The 20,713-nt window shown below is 44.7% G+C and overlaps 1 pseudogene; it reads left to right on the forward strand.

Moving 5' to 3' along the window:
• Nucleotides 1-5,935: 5,935 nt before the first annotated feature.
• On the forward strand, nt 5,936-19,363 carry LOC146892985 (mitochondrial inner membrane subdomain organizer 1 pseudogene; annotated as a pseudogene).
• Nucleotides 19,364-20,713: the final 1,350 nt, after the last annotated feature.

Consider the following 20,713-nt stretch of genomic DNA (forward strand, 5'->3'; position numbering starts at 1 on the left):
ACCCTTAGGTCTTTTTGTTTGTTTGGACTTATTTCATTTTTTGAGACAGGGTTTCATACTGTACCCCACACTATCCCCAAACTCATGGCAGTCTCCTGTCTCCGCCCACCCACTGCTGAGTCACATCTGAACCACTGTGCCTGGCTACACCGGATTTGGCCAAGCTCTACTCTTTGACTGGAAGTCTCACTCCCAAGATCATGCTGCCCAGGTCTGGGCACCCATGGCCCAGCTCTTATTCTCTCTTCAATGCCAATTTCTCCCAGAGCTCTTCCTCAGAGCCCCCATCCGTGAACTTAGTCTTTCTGGACCCAAGGCTGTGGACCAGCTCCTTGGCTCACTCCCAGCTCCCTGCTGGGTATATGGCACAGAGGGGTTCCTCACACTCGGGGTCTGGAGCTCCCTGCCCCAACTGTATTCATGTTGGGACCTTGATAGATACTGATTTAATTGGATCATAGTGGCAGAATCCAGGGAACAGCCGTCTCCCTCTCAATTGTTCTTCCAATCAGATGTCTAACTGCTTCTCCATGATAGAAATTAATTGATTGAAGAGCCATTTTCCTAAAGAAAAGAAACCAATTTAGGATTTTAAAAATAATTGCAGCTCTGTTAAGTCCCATTTGGGAGACATAGGGGACTCAAAGCCACAGACTCTCAGCATGCAGGCAGAGGCAGCACCATTTCTCCCAATAAATGATGTAGTTAGTGTCTTAAGATCACTGACAAAGTGCCCTCCCACCAGCTGAGGCTCCTTCAAATGCCTGAGCATCCCATCCCACCATACTGGGGCTGCAGGGAGGCAAGCCCTGAGCCTGCTAACTCTGCTCCAAGTTCTAGTAGCCTGTGCCACCTTCAGGTTGGCATTTGCCAGTCTCTGCTAAACTCTCACAACAGGTTTCCAACACCGCCTTCCAAATTTCATGTGTCTTCATCCTGGACTGTCAAGTGGGCCACGGTGACACCAAATAATTTCTCGAGACTTCCCGACCCTGTCACTCTTCGTCCCAGCTAATGTAGAGTTTCCTGGAATACATATTTAGACATGCTCTTTACATTTTTTTTCCAACTTGAAAAAAACCTTACAATCTGTCTTCGTGTTCTGCTCTGTGACCTCTTTCCTACCTACCTAAACTTCAGGCTCCTTCCTGAACTACTGCAATCTCTTTCTTTCTCTCTCTCTCTCTCTCTCTCTCTCTCTCTCTCTCTCTCTCTCTCCTCCTTATACACTTTTATTTTAAAGATAGAGAAAATCTCTTAACATTTAAACACTCTTTCATTTTTTTATCTTTTGAAATTAAAGCACAATTACACAATTCCCCTTTCCTTTCCTCCTTCCAATGCCTCTCATATATACCCCTTCCCACTCTGTCTCAAATTCATGACCTCCTTTTATTTAGTTGTTATCATGACAGACAGAGACCATTACAAAAAAACAGTCCATCAAAATGCAGAGAGCAGCCCAGCCCCAACTAACACACTTATGACACAACTCCTGAACCTGTGGCTCCAGGACCATTGGAGGGCGTGGAGAGATACAGGGAGCTAAAGATGCTGAACAGGGGAAAGGAAAAGGGAGAGGGAGAGAGAGGGGGTTCTCCCCAGGGAAGAGTCTCTATTTGGTTAACTAATAACAATTGGTCAGCCCTGAAATCATATACATACATGTAACATTATACAGAATGAACATGTTGCATTTATACATTTAGTAATGTCTCTTTATAACACTTTGTTGTGTCCAGGCTTGCTTTGAACTATCATCCTATGTCCCTACCATAAACTTTTCAGAACCTTGACAGTGTCTGAGGAATCCTTCACGGTTCTGGTGACAGCTATAAGAGGGCAGAGGAAAGGAGGAGTGGCTCCTCTCTGTATCTTAAGCGTGAACAGAACTGGCTATAGTCAGTCTGTCAATCTGCAGTACCCTTACCTGGGAGCACCAGTGGTATGGAACAGATGGGGCAGAGTTCAGGGCAAGCGACTCTCTTCTCATGATTAGGAATCTGGATGCCGTGCTGAAACTCTGGAGAAGGCAGTTCCTCAGGGCTTGCCTTCAAGAGAAGGTAAGACGCCACGGCAATGTAGATGCTCCTGATGGTAGGTGTGAGCCTGGTAGAAATGATGGCTTTGCACTTAGCAGGCTGGAGGCTCTTCAAGGCTAGGACTACCTGGTTCTGTGTCCTCTACATTGCTCAACACAGAGCAGAGTCTGATGGATACTGCATTGGATTCCTGATTGCTGCCTATGGTTGACACAGGGAGCAGAAAGCAGCAAGTCTGCAGGTTGAAAGAGTCTATGCTTGGAGAAGAAAATGACTTACGTCACATACACACACACACACACACACACACACACACACACACACCTCAAGTGTAGCCTTCTTTACCTCCTCTACGCTCCAACAATTAACAGTCTCTGTACTTTACTCTACATCAATCTCTAGGTTCTTTTGTAGGTGCAACATGGTAGCCTTTATGTCTCCAAGAGGTCCAGATCTTGACTCCACGAGTTTCATCTGAGTCCTGCTTTCCCTAGTTCCAGTCTGAAGTAGCCAGCCCCACCCAGAGGTGGGTTTTCAGCATTTGTCTTTGAGAAGTAGCAACACTTACTCAACATGGATTATTTCTGGGATAGGGGCTTTCAGGGGAACTTTGCTTAATTCTTTATTCTTTTCAGTGTCTTTTTAACATTGGCAGTATACTACTTTACCAGCCAGAAAACACAACAAATGCTGTCTTTTCACGTGAGAAGAGACACCCATGAAAATACTATAGAGTAGCAGGAAGGATATGTGATTGGGGATCTGGTAAAGAGGAAGGAAGATGGCTAAAATTATGGGGACTGGTGTCGGAGAATTAGGTGGGCTTGCTCGTATCCTCAGGAAGTTCTTCTGGGATGGAAGGCGGGATGGACATGTGGCTGTCCATGAAGGATGGGCTACCACTGTCAAAAGCTCCCAGGGCTAGGGCAGACACGCAAATGTGGTCTTCAAGGAGAGTTAGGAGTCATCGGGGGCCATGAGCTGTGGTGTTTGAGGCTCAGGCTGTGATGGACGTCTCTGGCTGTGGCAATCAATTGGAAGGTGGTGGTCACAGTCATAAGGAGAAAGGGTGAGGGACTGAGCTGCAGTGGCAGGGAACTGGGGAGAAAGACAGCCATGAGAAATACTGATGTTGTCTGTTGGTACCAAGTTCTGAGCTTGAGAGAGATGGGGCTCCCAGTTGAAGAGATGAAGTGTTGGGAGGGCAGAGGTGGAGGAGGCTTGTGGAGCAGCAAGTGTTATGCTTAGAGTCCTCTGAGAGGATCTGTTTAACTCTTATCTCAGGCACTGTGTGTTCCCATTATTTTCTCCAAATCTCCAGAGCAGATTTCTTACTGCGTCTGTGTGTTCACTTCTGGCCCACTCCTAACCAATAGTTGAGAGTGGCCTCAAAGAACAAATCAGGCCTATTCACAGCAGTCAGTGCGTGAGATCTTGGAATCATTAACACACAGACTCTGGGATGTGAGTCCAGGTGAGGTTGGGGAACCTGCATTCCTATAAGCCCCCAGGTGGGACCAAGTCCACCTGACTTAACCACGCTCCAAAGCCCAGCTGGTACAGTCCAAGGTTCACCATAACTCCATAGTTATGGTGAACCATAACTCCATACTCCATAACTTCTTAGGACCTCACTCAATCCAGCTTTCCACCCTCACTCAGCCTGTTTCTTCTTTCACTCTCTCCTTTCTCCATCCACATAGAACCTCCTTTCTTCATTTGTGAGCCATTGAGAAGTCTTCACGGCCTCCTCTTGATCTTGCTAGCTGCGATCCCAATTCTCTCTCCTCATGGAAGTCTTCACATCCCCACCCGCTAAGACATGCTTCACCCTTGTGAATATGGTTCTCCTGTCTTCACATACACTCTGTCTTTCCCCCAGCAGGTTCTTGTGGGTACCCAGTACATTTTCCCAGAATTAGTCTGCATTCAATATTCAAACTGAGTTGGTGCAACTCTCAGACCAATAATCAAGAAATTCAGAGGCTCTCACAGAACCGCTGGCTCATCCATGACTATTGCTGTCCTATTCAGGATAACTGGGACCAGCCTAGATGTCCATCAACACATGAGCAGATAAAGAAAACATGACATATACGCAGGGGAATTTTATTCAGCCATAAAAACACAAAGTCATAACATTAATGGTTGTTTGAAGTAAACAGAAATATAGCAGATTTTAAACAGCTGAAGACAAGGGTCCAGCTGCCACAATGATGAACGGAGGAAAAACTTGCATACTTGCATCACCAAATTTAACAGTGCATACAATAGAATTTATTATCTATTTATGATTAAAGACAAATAGAAAGCCAAGTGCTGAAAAGGACGTTCTTATTCTGAAGGCATGGAGCAAGTGTTGTTCTTAGTGGAAGAACACTCGCCTTTCCTGTGGTAGGAAGGATTTACTGAGAGCAATCTGTTCTGCGTTGCGCTAAAGGTCCTGACCTATACAATAAGGCCATCTCAAAGTGTCTAGAGTCAGAGAGAAAACATTGAGCTGTCAGTTTCACTAATTAAGAACACAAATATAAGCTCAAGAAACTCTACAGGGAAATGATAGAGTAAATACTCATCTATCTAGGCCACTGAACACTAGACCCGTCAAGTCAGATATCTTTTCTTCAGTAGCAACAAACAAGGAAAAAAGTTCACATCTACCTTTTACCGTATCATAAAAAGATCAAATACTTAGAAATAAATGTAACAGGAAGTTATTATGAAAACCATAAGATGGTAAAGAGGTGATTCAAAGAAGCCATAAGCAAATGCAGAGCTATACCACGTTTATAGACCAGATGATAAAACATATTAAGTTGTCAGTTCTTCCCAAATTAATCTATATATTTAAAGTAACACTGACAGAAAACTCCAGAATGTAGAGATTCATCATTCTAAAGTTTCCATGACGTGAAAAGACTTAAGAACATCCATGACAGTCATTTCCAGATGTTGAGACACTCTAAAACTGCAGCAATTGGCCATGCAGTATTAATGCACAGATGAGAAGCTAGACTCGGGAGGAGGATGTGTGTGTGTGTGTGTGTGTGTGTGTGTGTACACATGTGTGTATGAGTATGTATGCATATGTGTAAAAGTGCTTCATGACAAAATGCTGCACAGTAGTGGAGCAGAGGTCTTCTCACTAACCACACAGAGAAGATGAATGTTAATCTTCGCCCTACCTCACACCACACAAAACCTACCAGCTGAGTTTTGTCTCTAAATACAAGGGTCTACTGATAAAGTTTCTAGGAGGCGATAAAGGGGACTGAAACTAAACTAGAAAGGAAGTGATGGGCCACCTGAAGAATGCTACGTTAGCTATCAGATGATAATCCCAAGAGAGTGAAAGACAATGGCAAGACAGCGTGGGGAAAGACTGTCAGCACGTGCAGCTGACAAAAGACTAGTGCGGAATATGCTTAGGACATCTAGGAATAAGGAAAAGAAAAACACATAAAATGAGGCAAAACGCTGTAACAGCATTTAAATGGCCGATATGCTGCAATGATTATGCTCAAAATCATTGGGAATAGGGGACACACGTAAAACCACAATGAGATCTGTGAGGCTGTCTAAAGCGAAACTATTTTCAGTTCTGACAAAGATGTGGAAAGTGCTGTCCTGTTGTTGCTTGTGGGATGACATTTGATAACCCACTTTGGAAAATAACTTTACCTGATATTAGAAAGATGCATGCCTTTGCCCAGACATTCCACTCTAATGCAGGATCAGCAGCAACACTCGGCTATGAAAGACATCCATGGGGTTCTACACAGCAATGCTATAGTCATAGCATGGGGCAAGTCTCAAATAGCCCACTGGCCACTAGAAAAGAGTGGGCTAATGAATGATGGTGATCTGTTTACAGAGTGAAAGGCTGAAGTGCGATGAAAACCAGCAAGTCAGACACAGGAGAGTGCAGACCCGCCATTCCTGCCTATAGCAAACTCAAGGTGCGCAAAGCTAAGGTAAGGTGCAGTCAAGATAATGGGCACCCCTGGGGAAGACTGGCTGGGTGGGTTTAGGGCCAACAATGATACACTTGTTGATCTCAACAGAGCTTAAATAGATGTGTTCTGAAAAATTATTTCAAAGTGTCCCTCTGAAATTTATACATTTCCTGTGAACATAATTTGAATTTTAATAAAACAGTTGTTTTATTAAACAGTTTTTGAGGCAGGGTTTCATATAGCCCAGAACTCTCAAACCTGGAACTCTGAGGAACTGAGGCTAACCTTGAACTCCTGATTCTCTTGCCTCTCCTTCTCCCCTCCCAAATCATAAACGGAGACAAGGGTAATGATTCAGTGCATAATACATTTGCTGTTCAAACATGAGGACCTGAGCTTGGACCCTGCTCATGTAGAAGCTGGCCATGAGGTATGTGCCCAACACTCCACTAATGGCGGAGAGGAATGGGAACTGGAGGATCTTGAAGACTTCACGATCAGCTGAAATTTCAAATTCTGGTGTCAGTGAGAGATCTTGTCTCAGAGAAGAAGGGTGGGTGGATGGGTCCCTAGCCCTCTCTGAGGAACTATTGACTACTGGTGGATGTTGGGAGTGGGAGTCATTGTCTTCATCTGGGGAAACCTTCATGCTTTGGTGAATGGCTCCATACCCATGTGGATGTCCCTGGTTAAACTCAGGGACATACATATGTACATACATATATACACATATAATTTGTGTGCATGTGAGTACATATATATGTATCTATACATATGTATGTAGATATGCATATACATGCATATATATAGGAGAGAGACAGGTGTGGAGGCAAGGGTGTTGACAAGATTAGGTGGAAAATAAGAGAAGGCATGGGGAGACTAACCAGAATGCGTTATTTGCATTCATGAAATTGTTAAAGAATAAATTTAATTTAAAAACTCAAAAAATAAAATTGGGAGGACAGTATTAGAGGAACGTGAAGTCAAGATCCACAGGTGCATGTATAGAAGGGGGAATGCACATGTGCTCACACACATGCTCACAAACAAACAAATGTACTTACTTTTGATCTGGGACCATGTAAGCTAGAAAGGAGAAGGAAGAGAAGGCCTTGAAACATTGCTGCATTGTGGGCCTTATGAAGCTCAGCATCAGGCGAGTAGGACAGCTGCCTGGGCACAGTAAAAGAAAAAGACACAAGAGGGAACTTTTGTTTCTTCTCGTACCTTCAAAATTCCAGTGAAGGACAGCTTCGGCCAGGCTGACATGGTGCCCTGGTGCATTTCCCTAACTCGTTCTTTGGTGAGTTGGTGATGGGTTTATGGCCTTGGGAGTTGGACTGACGTCCTGTTTTCTGCTTCCTTAGCATGTGTTTCCCTACACCTTAGCCACAGCACAGCAACTGCTGAAGAGCAGGAAATCAACAGAGGACTTGAGTTCATTGGGCCAGAACTTATGACTTTCCATCGTGAAATAATTTTAAGAATTGAAATCCAGAAAGTGAGGCAAATCCATGAGTACATATAGGATTTGTAATAATTCTGCAACACTGTTTTCTACTTTCAGTCTGCCTTGCCTGTAATTCTGAATACACACATGTGTATGAGCATGTGTGCATGTGTGCATGCGCCAGCATGCACGTGCGCGCGCGTCTATGCGCGCGCGCGCGCACACACACACACACACAGCCTGATAGCATAAATTCCTGACATGTTCTTGGCCTCAGTTTTCCTTCATGAACAGTGATGGGGTCAGATGAAGTGATTTCTGACACTACCTTTCTCCGCCCTTAGATCTTGGATCCGTGAGTCACTGGGTCTCTTTTGAAAGCAAACATGTAGACTTGAGATAAACAGAGCCCTTGGAGCTGTGGATCTAGAATCAGTTTAGTCCCCAGGATGGTCACGAGGTTTCAGTTTTGTTCTAAATGTAAAGTCAGGTTCTCTTGTAGCTGGGCTGTGGAATGGGCTGGCTGTAGCTCAGAAACATTTGCTTTCTTATCCCCAACTCAAATATCCCCAGGATAGAAACCTTTCTGCCCATAGAGTGCCAACTTTATTCACTCATCCATTCCTCCCTCCCTTCCTATCTCCCTGCCTTACACATTGTTTGTCCACATACTTTAGACTACTCTGGAAGGTCAAAGACTTGAACAGAACCCCTAACACTATCAGACACAAGTCCCTGTTTAGCACTGACATCTAAACACAGACAATAGCAGTTGCAATGCCTTTAGCAGTCTGGTTGGCCAGGGACTGCCTAGCTCTCCTAAGGAGCAACTCCACATGGGAGCATCATGTGGGTCACCAGGAGCTGACCCTGAAGTGTCCATTGCTCATGTCTATCTAACTCAAGCAACCCCCTCTGTAGCTTTGAGGGATCCCCGCAAGGGCCCCTCCCATGTTGATGAGAAACCTGAATATGGAAAGCAAAGCTTTCTGCTGAGGGCTAATGGAGACCCCAGCGGGCAGAGCAGGGAGGGTCTGGGTAGCTGCAATCAGCCTTCATGTGGTCCTCATGAGCAGCTGCATTAAAGCCGCTCTTGGCTCAGAGCATCACATTACCTGGCTTCCTTTCAGCACAGAGGCTGCTCAGCGAAGGGTATAATTTCCTGACTCTAATGCATGACAAGGTTCACTTAAAGGATAAAATAAAATTACCTTGGGAGGCAGACACTGGGAAGTCATAGATATGACTTGGCCCACAGGGAGAGCCAGGGCTGGGCAGACTGAAGAGAGCACGAGGCTCCACTACTAATGAGAGCCAGTATCCCTGGGAGCTGCTTTCTCAGGTCCACTGGCTCAAGGCTTGGTTTGGCCCGAGCAAGGATTCTTTTTGAGACCATGAAGGGGTTGACTTTCAATTGAACTGGATCTTTCCTGTCTGGAATCTATTTCTTTGAGTACATTCACCACCCATGCGCTACCCACTGGCCTGTCAATTCACCTTTTTCTTCCTTGAAGATCCCTTGCAAAGGTTGGGCACTCCACAGTCATGCATCCAGCCCCACTGAGTATTACCCAGTCTACTGCATTATGCAGAAGAACATGGGGCCAGGGCAGAAAGGGCTGGGACATACCCAGGTTATTAGATAAATCATCAATTCCGAACTGAGTTTTTTTGTAATTGGAGACAAGTTTATGACACTAATGAAGAAGAAGCCACTCTTGCCACCTTAAATTGTCCCAGTCTGTAAAATGAAAAGGGACAAAAGTGAGAGGAGTAGGGGAGATGCAACAGGAACGCTCCTGTCTGGAGGTGGGGGCATATAGAACCCAGCTCCTCTTGGCCCAGGACAGATTGCCCTCTATCTACAACTATGGAATAGCGGCAGATCCTCCAGGAAATTCTGTGTTTCCCCACCTCCTCTTTCCCCATCTCTCTTTTGGAAGGATAGTTAAGCAAGGAAAATGTTTGGGAAGATGTGCTTGGGGACTAGATCTCCAGCTCTGGCCTCAAGAGAGGCTCAGCAGCCCATGACTTAGTCATCTACACATGGCTGCACCGCTGTCAGGGTTGGATGAGCCCAGGCCCCTCCACTCTCTCAATCTGGGGCCAGGGTTGGAGTTAACTCTTCAAGCATCTGTCTGTCAGTGTTCTGGGTCAGAATCAGTGGCTCTCATGCTGCAAGAAGAACACAGAGCAGCTGGGCCCAACGCTTAAGATCTTTCTCCATTTCTATCTGGACTTAGGGAATATGGAATTCTAGAACTATCTCCAGCCTGGGAGCAGGGGATTCTTGGTGACTTCTGAGCTCGCTCTGAAGATTGAAATGGAGCCAAAGATTATTAGAGCTGCGTGGAAACCTCTCTTCATAGCTCCATTAAGGGTCCCCTTACCAGGCTGCCATTTCATAGAACCTTGCCTCAACCACCTGACCTTGCTCTTCTGCAAGAGATGAACTTTGGGTAGGGTCAAGTTCTATGGTTAAGTTTTAAGAGTTATCAAATCAGTGACTATTAAAATGGGAGGGGACAGGATCTACATCAGAACAGCAACCAAAGATGGTCTACTTGGATGAAGCGTGGACAAGGGTCAGAAGATCCCAACTTGGCCACAAGATTCTTGAACAAAACTGGCGAAACTGTGTCTCTCTCTAGATTTCTGCTTATGAGCCTCCATTTTCAAGACAGACAACCACTAAGGGCTTGGGAAAGGAGCCAATGAACACAAGGCATGAAGTCAGGTCTGTAGAATGGCAAAGGAGGCCTTCTCTCCCTCCTGTTGGCTCATTCACTCGAATGTAGAGTCCACTTGACACCAATGAGATACGCTTGAGCTAGCCAATCTTACACAGAGGAGGGGATGGGAGTTTGAACTGAGACAGGTTTCAAGGAGGAAATACCAATATTTGAATATTCATGGAGTGAGTTTCATGGTGGGGGGTGAGCACTGAGCATAACAGCTGGACGTGCAGGTTGCAAAGAGACCTAATTTTAGAGTTGTTTTGACATTTTTCCAAGGTTTAGTCACTGGTGCCTGGAATAAGAGGAGTCCTTAAATAGCGAGCGCTGCTTTCTAAAATGCGTGTCTGTCTAGTTACTTCCGAGGCACAGAGAAAGTTCTAGTTAGAAACAGGAGCTGCCATGACTTTCTCACCATAGTCAAAACAGAGAAACCACATAGAATTTCAGAAAAAAAATGGATAAACTCCAATAGAGCCAAACGGTAAGAAATCAGTAATAATGCAGAGAATTGACGCCTGCTGGTACATGCTGTAACATACATGGGTCACCCCAAATTACATGCTGAAGACAGGAAGCCAAAATAGAAAGAAGAGTGCAGGCAAGGGGATCTTGTTTAGATGAAATTCCAGAACAGGTAGATTTGCCTGAGCTAGAAATCAGAACAAAGGTCACTGTGGGGTAAGGAAAACTCACCCAGAATGGGAACAAGGGAAACTTCTAGAGTGTTGACTTTATCTTGACTTGGAAACATTGTGTCTCTTCTCATTTGCGTCTTTGTGTGTCCGTAAAATAGAGTGAGTTCTTGTCTCCTAACTTCCTCCTCTGTTTTGTCTCATGTCTTTCAAATCATCCTGGAACATCTTTTCTCTGTATGTCTAAAACCTTCTACCTTGTAGGAACTGGGCACATATATAGCCTTCCCCAAGAGGTCTCCCATGCTCTATTCCTGCCTAGTTGTTGTTGCCCTGTCCTTGTGATGTGATCCTACACTGATCTCTTCCCCTTCCTTTCTTTCACTGGATCCTAATTACTTTCTGTGTTTTGTGTTTAGAGTTGGTTATATCCATGAATTAACTTCTTTGCCATATTTTGACCAGGCTATACTGTATAGATTCTAGCTACCCATTCCTGCCAGGTACTCAATAAATAAGGACACAATGTCTAATCTTGGTTATCAACTTAACTAGATCTGGAATCAGCTAAAACAAAAGATTCTGGGAATGCCCATGAATGATTTTATTGTTTAGATTGTTTGAAGTAGGAAGACCCAGCCTAAACATGGGCAGCGCCTTCTAGTGACAGTCTAGATACAAGGAAGAGGGAAGAAGAAAACTGTTTAGTCTGCTTGGCTTCACTCTTGCTGGCAAGTTCATCTATTCTGCTGCTGCCTCTGCTACATTACTTTGTTGAAATTAGAACCAGTATCTTTGGGCTTCTGACATAGACCAAAGACCAGCAGTTCTCTAGGAATCCTGCAGGCCTTCCATTCCAGAATGTAACAGCTGAGACGTCTAGCCTCTTGGACTGAGAAAATACAGAATTCTTGCTCTGTGCAGTGTGAGATATCCATTGTTGAACCACTCAGATCCTCTTAATATATACAATGTGCATGTATGCCTGTGTGTGTGTGTGTGTGTGTGTGTGTGTGTGTGTGTGTGTGTGTGTGTGTTTAATTGTGGTTCTGGGTATCAAACCAGCACTTTGAGCATTCCAGGCAAGCACTCTACTGCTAAACTATAACCCTAACCCAAGTCTTCTCTTCTGTGTCTTTAGAAATGCACTGGAAGGTACTCTGGCTTCCTTCGTTTTTCAGCTGTGTAGGATCCCAGCCACATTGATCTTTGCAGGAGCATCCTTTGGGCCTCCAGAGAAGGCCAGGCTGCCAACTTTTCATGGAGTAATTAAATGACAAATTACCTGCAGGCTCTCAACTGGAAAACCTGTAGCAGGGCAGCCTTTCCATATTCATAGGACTTAATCAAATCTGAAAGCACAGAAGGCCCTTCTCAGCCTTTGTCCTAAGGGCTTTTACTAATGGATGGGGAAACCGAGGCTCAAAGTGTCAGCACTGTGACTCATTCAAGGACATAGTGGTCTTGTCCTAAGTAAAGTGCCTATCAGCTTTTCCTTTCTCCTATTTCCAGGGACAGAGGACATGTCTATGCCTCTCTCAGGTAGGACAGAATCAGAGGCATTTCCCATCTTCTCTCCATCCCCTTCCTGCCCCTAGAAGGGGAAGACATCATCAGGTTGGGGGATCAGTGCAAAGCAGAGCCGCTGGGCAGGCATTATCCAGCTTTCCAAAAAGATCACAGCGCCCTCAAATGCGGTAGGTTCAGGGTTAGGATTTCTGCACCCACATTGTGCATGCCAGGGAGATCCCCAATCCCCACACTCTCCAGTTCTTACTGAGAAATACAGGAGAGAAGAGAAAACTGAAGCCATAGTCTGGTTCAGCCCAAGGTGAATTTATCACTGTGCCTTTATTGGTGATAAAGTTGCTAGTGTGTGTGTGTGTGTGTGTGTGTGTGTGTGTGTGTGTGTGTGTCTTAAGGGGATTCCTGTGTGTGTTCTGAGAGTTATGAGCGACAAGCACTTTCATAATGGGAAAAACATCTGGGCAGGGGTTGGGATGATCAGCCTGACTCCTGCTGCCCACATAGGCAGATCCTTTAGGAAGGACGGGGGGAACTGGGGAAGATAGTGTTGTCAGAGGAGCTGTCTCAGTATTTTGTTTGGAGGACCAGATAGATGGGGAGGTTGCTTTAAACAAACTAAGGACAGTGAGACTCAGGGAGAAGGAGGCTTAAGGATAGTGTGGTCTGAAGAGGCTGTAGAGCATCCCAGGAGGAGCCCAGGAGGTAGGTGGGGATATTGCTACACAGAGCTCCTTGGAGAGGCCTGACTTGGTAGGAAGCATTTGGGCATATGGGTATGGACATACATATATAAGGAGGGTTGCAGAAAGATAGAGATACAGGGAGACAGAAAGGCAGAAGGAGAGAAGGAGATGCAGTGAGTTTGAAGACCAGAGTGAGAACTCAGGGCAGGATACACAGGGTCTCTAAAGCTGGGGGATGGATAGAAGAGCTGGGCAGATAAAGGGCAGTGGGGACCAGCAGAGTTGGAGCCAGGATAGTGCCATGTATGGAGAACTGAAGGTGGAACCCACAGGCCAACAATCTCTGACACCTGGGAAATTGTTAGATTTGCAATTTCTGCAGCCCCGCTATAGTTCCCTGCCTTAGAGGCCCAGATATCTCTGCCTGAATCAACACCCAAGTTGAAGATTCCATTGTGTCAGCATGAGCTCTCTTACACATTAGTTAGGTCTATTCCTAGCTACATGTTAGATGAGTTTTAACGCTACAATAAACATCATTTTTAAACTGATATTTCTAGTTGCTTATTGCTAGTTATGTAAATGAGCTGATTTACACTGGGTTTTAATGCTTCAGCCTTGCAAAATTCCCTTGTGCATTCTACTAATCTAGTGATGGATTTGTTCCTTCGGATTTTCTGTGTGACTCCCGGCTCACGTAGGAGGATGACAGAGAAGAGGCCTCAGATTGGGAAGTTTGTCTCTGTGGACTTAGTGAGAGTCAGGCAATTGGAAAGTGGGAATTCTAAGTTAGACTGCAAAGCATTTTGCTGAAGGTTCTGTGTTTTCAAAAGAACTTTCTGTATTTCGTTTAGAAGAAGTGTGAGCTGAATTGCAGACAAGCCTGATTCTCCTATTTGTCCCACCAGGACTGCCATACTTCCACAAGGAACCAAGCCAGAAGTTGGCCTTGTTGACTGACTAAGCATAGCATATTTGCCAAGTAAATAAATGCGGCTTCTCTGATGTGGGCTGGATCCTATTCTAGCTACTGTGGCCAACGATTGTGAGCTCCAGAGATGTAAAACCTTCAATCCTCAAGTGCAGACAAACCAGGATGCTTGGTCCGCCTTCCCTCTAATGTGACTTCATGGAGTTGAGCTGATTGGCTATCCCCCAAATTCAAAGACTATGGCCGAGTACTGCCTGGTGATGAGGCTGGTAAACGCAGGTCTTGAGGACTGTGAAGGTACTGCGGATTCTGTGTTCGGATTATGACCTTTCAGCTTTTCAGAGCTGCAAGCCTGGAGTTCGTACACCAAGATGCCTGCTGCTCTGAGCTGTAGTCTCTACAGCAGTTTGTACGTTAGAGGACTGTGAACATATCTGGGTGTGGGGACATATGACATACTCACAAAGATGGCAGGCCTTGATAATGCTTCCTCTTGACATCCAAGGAAAATTCCTCTATGTACTTTCTATCTCAAAACATACCCAATCGCTTTCTGTGCAAAGAAACACGAGCAAGAGAATCTATTCTAATGATAGCATTGAAGCACCTCTGATTTTCAGTTAATAGTCTGAAATTATTTGAAAATGATCAAAATTTATAACTAGTAAGAGACTCTGGGCTATGTGGCATGTATGTGCCCCCATGTGTGTGTCTATTACTTCCTCGAAGGGCCTTCAAATGTGAAACTAGTTTCTTGAGGGAAAAGGACATCTGTGGGTAAAAAGATGATGGCTGGGACGTTAGAGGTGACCAAAGGTCCCAGCTGTGACGTAGGCTCTGTTCTGACAGCCCAGATGGAGATTCCAAGGTCACAGTGTCCAGACTGCTTGAGTTAGGTATCACTGACTTCCATCCTTTCTCTGTCACAGTCTCTGTGGGAAGCTGAGCCCTCAAAAAGGCAACAGGTCTCAGAGATTACTTCCCATCAGGCTGGGTGCTTGAGGATTCAGGTGTCCTGCCATCTGGTCCAGCAGAGATCCTGCCATACCCCAGCACTCTAGTAACTGGCTTCAGGGCAGTTTGATTGCAGCAGGCGCAATGAGAACAGCTAGGCATCGAGTTGGAAGACCTTGAGTCTGGAGATTTCAGACTGGTTGTGGTGACCCATGCCAGCACTCTGGAGGCAGAAACAGGCAGACATCTGTGAGTTCAAGACTGACCTGGTCCACACAACAAGTACCAGGCCAGTCAGAACTATATAGTGAGACTGTCTTAACAGAAGTCTTAACCTCGGGTCTTAGCTTAACCTCTCTGAGTCTGAACCTCCTCGTCTTTAATTCCTCCTTATAAGCCTGCAAAGCCCACCAGTTCCCAGGCCACAGAGTCATAGTAGACGAAGCAAGGATTCCGAGTGCCAAACCATGCAGTGAAAGGATGCTGGAGGACAGAATGTCCACACTTTCTCCACTATCATCCAACAGACTCCTGTCAATTACAAAAGACTCCATCCCAAAGCCTTGTCTACTGAAGGCCTTGGTGAGAACCTGGCTCTCTAATCCTGGGAAGGTAACAGCCCTTTTGCTTGCCATTGTTGTGGGGTGAAAGCCATCTAGTGCTGAGCAAGGTCTGCATTGTGCGCAAAAGCCTCACACTTGGAGACATCCTTGGAGCAGCTCTCTATGGCAAGGCAGATTGTGCAGCTTGTCCAGCGGCACACGGTGGATGCTGCTGCTGAGGCAGGCAGAGCCTTGGCCTCCTGGGTTGGGGAGAGGATGAAATCCACTAGCCTTTGTGAATTACTAGCTGATGCCGGGACTCATAGATCCTTCTTTCTATTTCCCCTGCGCTCGTGCCTTCTCTTTTCCCGCCTCTATCCTTTTAGCCTGCCACACCTCAGGTCAAAGGCCAAAATTATACCACACCAAGACAGGCAGAAGTCCTACACGCTGAGCCTGTGGCTCAGAATACTGACAAACGGGCAGTGTTGTAAGGTGGTTGGTAGATGGGGGAGAGAAGAGACATTATCAGGTTGTTGTTTTGGGTCAGAGTTCAGGCAGGTTTTACAGCTTCAAAAGAAACCAGTTTCTGAGTTCCAGAGACTAGATAGCACACAGTCTCAACTGCCCTCCGGCAAAGTGATTTTCCCCTTTCTGATTTTCAATTTCTTACCTGGCTGAATGGACAGTGGTTCCCCATCTTAGAAAGTTTCTGTAAAGGTAGATGGTATGCTTGTGGGCTCTGGAAGATAATGGGCAAGGTTAATACAGAATCCTTCATTGTAAATACCCAAAAAAGCCACACAAATGAGAAATAATTGGTTAAAATGTGGAACTCAGCACTAAAGAGAAAATTCTCAGAAACCAAAGCATTAAGAATGTGAGCTGCGAAACAGGATGCTCATGATCACACCCATTATCCAAACCTATGCCATGGCAATGCGGTTTTGTTCTTGTTGTTGCTTGAATAAAGGTTTTGCTATTAGCCTAGAATTTGCTGTGTAGACCAATGGACTCTAGCTCTGCTTGTGTCTGCCTCCCAAGTGCTGAGACTAATTGAAGGTGTGTGCCACCATGGTAGGCTGCAGTAGCATTTTAAAATGTAATTAACATTTTTTTCATATATTTTACTTACCTATCACAGTTTCCCCTCCCTCTTTTCCTTTCGTCCCCCTCACTCCCCAATCCTCCCATCTACTTCCTCCCTTCCACTCCTCCACAGGCTCCATTCAGAAAGGGACAAACCTCCCATGGGCTTGAACAAAGCAAGGCACATCAAGTTGAGGCAGGACAGAGCTCCTCCCCCAGCATCAAGGGTAGAAGAGATAATCCAGCATGGTGGACAAGTTCCCAAAAGCCAGCTAAATGCCAGGGACAGGTCCTGATCTCACTTCTACATAACTGTCACACACATGCAGATGGCCTAGGTTGGTCCCATGCAGGCTCTGTAACTATTGGTCCAGAGTCCAGGAGCTCCCACGAACTCAGGTCAGTACATCAGTATTTTAAAACAGTTCCAACTTGGATGCAGCCCACACATCCACCTTAGAACAAACAGAAATAAGCCCAAGTGATAGAGCATTGAAACAATGACAAGAAAGAAACCAGTTATTCCAAAAAAAAAAAAAGTGGATGAAGTTTGCAAAGTTGAGTAAAGAAGACACAGTGGAGCATTCATGGGCTCTGAGGTTTTCCATAGATTCAAACAGACATGAAGACAGCAATTCTCTGAAATTGGGCATGATATGTGACTGCATGCATTTGTCAGAACCCATGAAAATTCATGTTGAAGAGTGAACTTTAATATATACAAAGCTTTTCTTTATTCCTTTAAAAAATAAATTAGGATGCCTTAATGAAATGTTACCTGTAACAAATATGTTAGAAATGTATTGCCTGACAAAACTGAAGGGTTGGGGGTAGTAGGGGCTGACCTAAAGTGATCTAACACTAAAGACAAAATGATCTCTACTCAAGGACTGACCTATAACTGAGGATTGTACTGTGACCTGTACCAGAGGACTGCCCAGTATCTGAAGACTGGCCTAACCCGAGGACAGAATGGAGCTGATCATTTTGCTTCTCACTGAGATGTAAACTGGCTATTCTTAAGGTACATTAGAAGCATCCTAGGACTGAACAAATAAGTTAATAAGTGAGGCGATTGGGGAAGCCAGATTTCTCCCCATCAGAGAGTTACAAATGCACAGGGCAGGGAGGCTAGAATGAATACACTGACATTGGGCTCAGGCCAGACAGCACGATAGAAACACGGACGGAGACAGAAGTAATTACAAGTCTGGATGTATGCATAGGCTACATACAGGCGCACATTTCTTAGTTTTGTCCATTGACAGTTGGGTGATTTTGCCTAAATGGGGGCTTATGTAAGTGCTCAGAGTACATTTGAGGCAGTCTGGGCATTATAAGCTATCAAGATGAGGTATACTAAATGCATTTCAACTTTCAATGTTCTCAGTGCTTGCTGGGTATATTGGGATGAGCCCTGTTATAAGTTGAGGAGCATCTGCAGGTGACATTCTAGGACAGGCGAATTGAGAGATACACAGTTGCCAGAGGGAGGCAATGTAGGGAGGGTTTAATAGGTGTGACATGAGGAAAACTTCTAAGAGTGATGAATATGTAACTCTTTGTGTTGATTGAAACTCTTGTAACTTCAAACACAAGCAGTGAATCTTAATGCGTACAATTTTTACAAGACCATTTTGAAAGCTGAGCATCTCAGATGGAATGCTGAAGGTACCTACTGACTGTATCACAAATGCATGGAACAATCTCCCTAAAAAGATGAAGGGATGTCAGCCAAAAGAACCTTAGAAATATGTCTGTAAGACTGAAGGCAGCAGAAACTGCATGTAAGCTCTTTGTATTTGACAAAGTTGTTTTCCATGGGGCATGGAGTGCTAATTCTAAAACTTCTTTCTTTAAGTACTCGGTGAAATCAAGTGCAGAGGGCAGACGGTACCAGCCAGCTCTCTCACACTAAGAGTGGAGGCAACCAATAGACAGGAGGAAGAAACTGATAATTCACATTGTGTCTAGTTGGCATTATAGGCACAGAGTGCATTTATCTTTACCTTGTTATAGATACAGAGACTTACAAAGGTTTCTTATTGTCCTGTAAGATGAGAAGGTGAGAAGCAACTACATTTGTATCCATTTATCGTTGGGAATATATCTGCCAACTGTGGATTATCACCAAGCTCTGTGTATAGACTAGGAGTCTTCATGTACAAACCTATCGTGCTCCATACTTTATAAGTTATATACAATATGTCCTCTACTTGTGTATCATGACGTAAGCTCTTGGCTGTTCCTGCCACCATGCCTTTGCTTCACTATCATGAATTCTAACTCTCTGAAACCATATCAAAATATACAACTTTTTAAGATAGTCCAGTCGAATTTGTAAGAAAGTTAAATTACGTGGGTGACTGCACCAGATAACTGAGAGTGGTCTAGGAATAGAAGACATTCTTATTACTGTACCTACTACATCTTCCTGGAAGAAGGAGTCATGTGCTTTGCTGGCTACACTGGGTGGAGTAGAACTCAATGAAGCTGGTAAGGTCTGGTTACAGGAAGAGCTAACATTGCAGTTCTGAGAATCTTCTCTCTCATTACTTTATAGTCAACAAGAATGGGCATTTCCCTATGGGTCTGAATGAAGCAAAACTGCTTTTGCTAATGGAACAAATTATGATTCCAAAGCCTACTGGAAAACTCAGAGAAGCCTACTTAAAGCTAGCCTTGAAGAAAGAAGAAGGAATATGGATGAAAGACTCTTGGGGGAAAAGGTTATTTGGGAAAATTTAAAGATTCCTTGAGAGATGAATGGAAAAAAGAACAAGTAATTAAAAACAACTAGAACAGATCTCAACTACTGACAAAAGCAAACAAACAAACAAAAGCCAAAAACATTGTGGCAAGTTTACGGAAGCTGGAAGGACAACATGGGCAACGTCTCTCTAGTTCTGAAACTCGGGGTTCGTGTGAGCAGTTTTTGTTCCTGGAGAAAAGGAGAAGGCATCCATGAGGTCTAGAGGAGATGTCTACAGAGGGAAGTGGGCAACTACGTGAACGTTGTTCATTTAGTTAAAATGGGAATTTATTCAGGTGATCAAAACACTAGCCGGGTGGTGCTCAGACATTTGAAACATTGTAATGCCAGGTTTAATTTAAATAAACGATGATGGATACAATATGCTTGTAGGCAAAACGACACCCTATAAAATATTACCAAGTAGAAGGATGTGTATATGTAGAACTAATGTTTTACTCCCTGACTACCTCAGGACTAGGGACTGCACTCAGGATATCACGTGTTCTAGACCAGTACCACCACTGAGCTACCTTCTCAGCCCTATAGTGTTGATGTCTGAAGAGAGAGTTTACATCTTGACTGTTGGGTTAGTTCTTTGGAGCAGCCATATTTTAATGGTTGTTTACTTTTTCAGCTTTATCACCTTATTTATAAGAAAGGACTTTAAAGAATACTGTAATGGAAAATGTGCTTGCTCTTTCACTTTTAGACACAGAGTATGGATAAGCTAGCAGAAGGGCAGGTCACACCTAGGCAGGATGACACATGGTGGAACAAGGTTTCACCACACTGGTCAGAACAACCTAGAACTTGAAGCTTATGAACTGTTTACTTCTGGATTTTCTGTTTGGTATTTCCAGATTGGGTAACTGAAATCATGGAACACAACACCTTGGACTGGAGAAATTACTGCACATCGCCACAGCAGTGACCACAGCTACTGTTTACCTATTGGTTTGCACTGTTCTCAGAATGACAGAATGTTGGGCCTCATGAGGTAACTTCCTGAGCTGAACTTGAGTTTGGAGAGGAGTGACTCAGCACAGCCTGACCTAGGCCCGCCTCTGCCCAGTCACCGCTGATGTGGCAAGACACTATTGGCCCTTATTCCCTACTCCACCTCACCCCACCCCACTCCAAGACTCCAGCCCACTACCTCAGCCCTATATAAGTTCCTGCCCTGTTGCAATAAAGTGAGTTCCCATTTCGACAGTCTCCTGGCTCAGTGCGTGTTTCTCCCTGGTGGTCTGGGTGGTCGACACTCACCATCCCACTCAGTCCCAGGGAGAGATAGGTGGGACCAGCTCTGCCTCAGGCTTATCTGCTGGAGAACGCGGCAACAGAAGCGGAACGTAGTGGAGAAATGATTGATTCTAAAATCAAAGTAGAAACTGTACGTGGTGAGTGTGGAGCA

Source organism: Myodes glareolus, chromosome 9, assembly GCF_982192425.1.
Source record: "Myodes glareolus chromosome 9, mMyoGla1.1, whole genome shotgun sequence".
NCBI classification, from domain to species: domain Eukaryota; kingdom Metazoa; phylum Chordata; class Mammalia; order Rodentia; family Cricetidae; genus Myodes; species Myodes glareolus.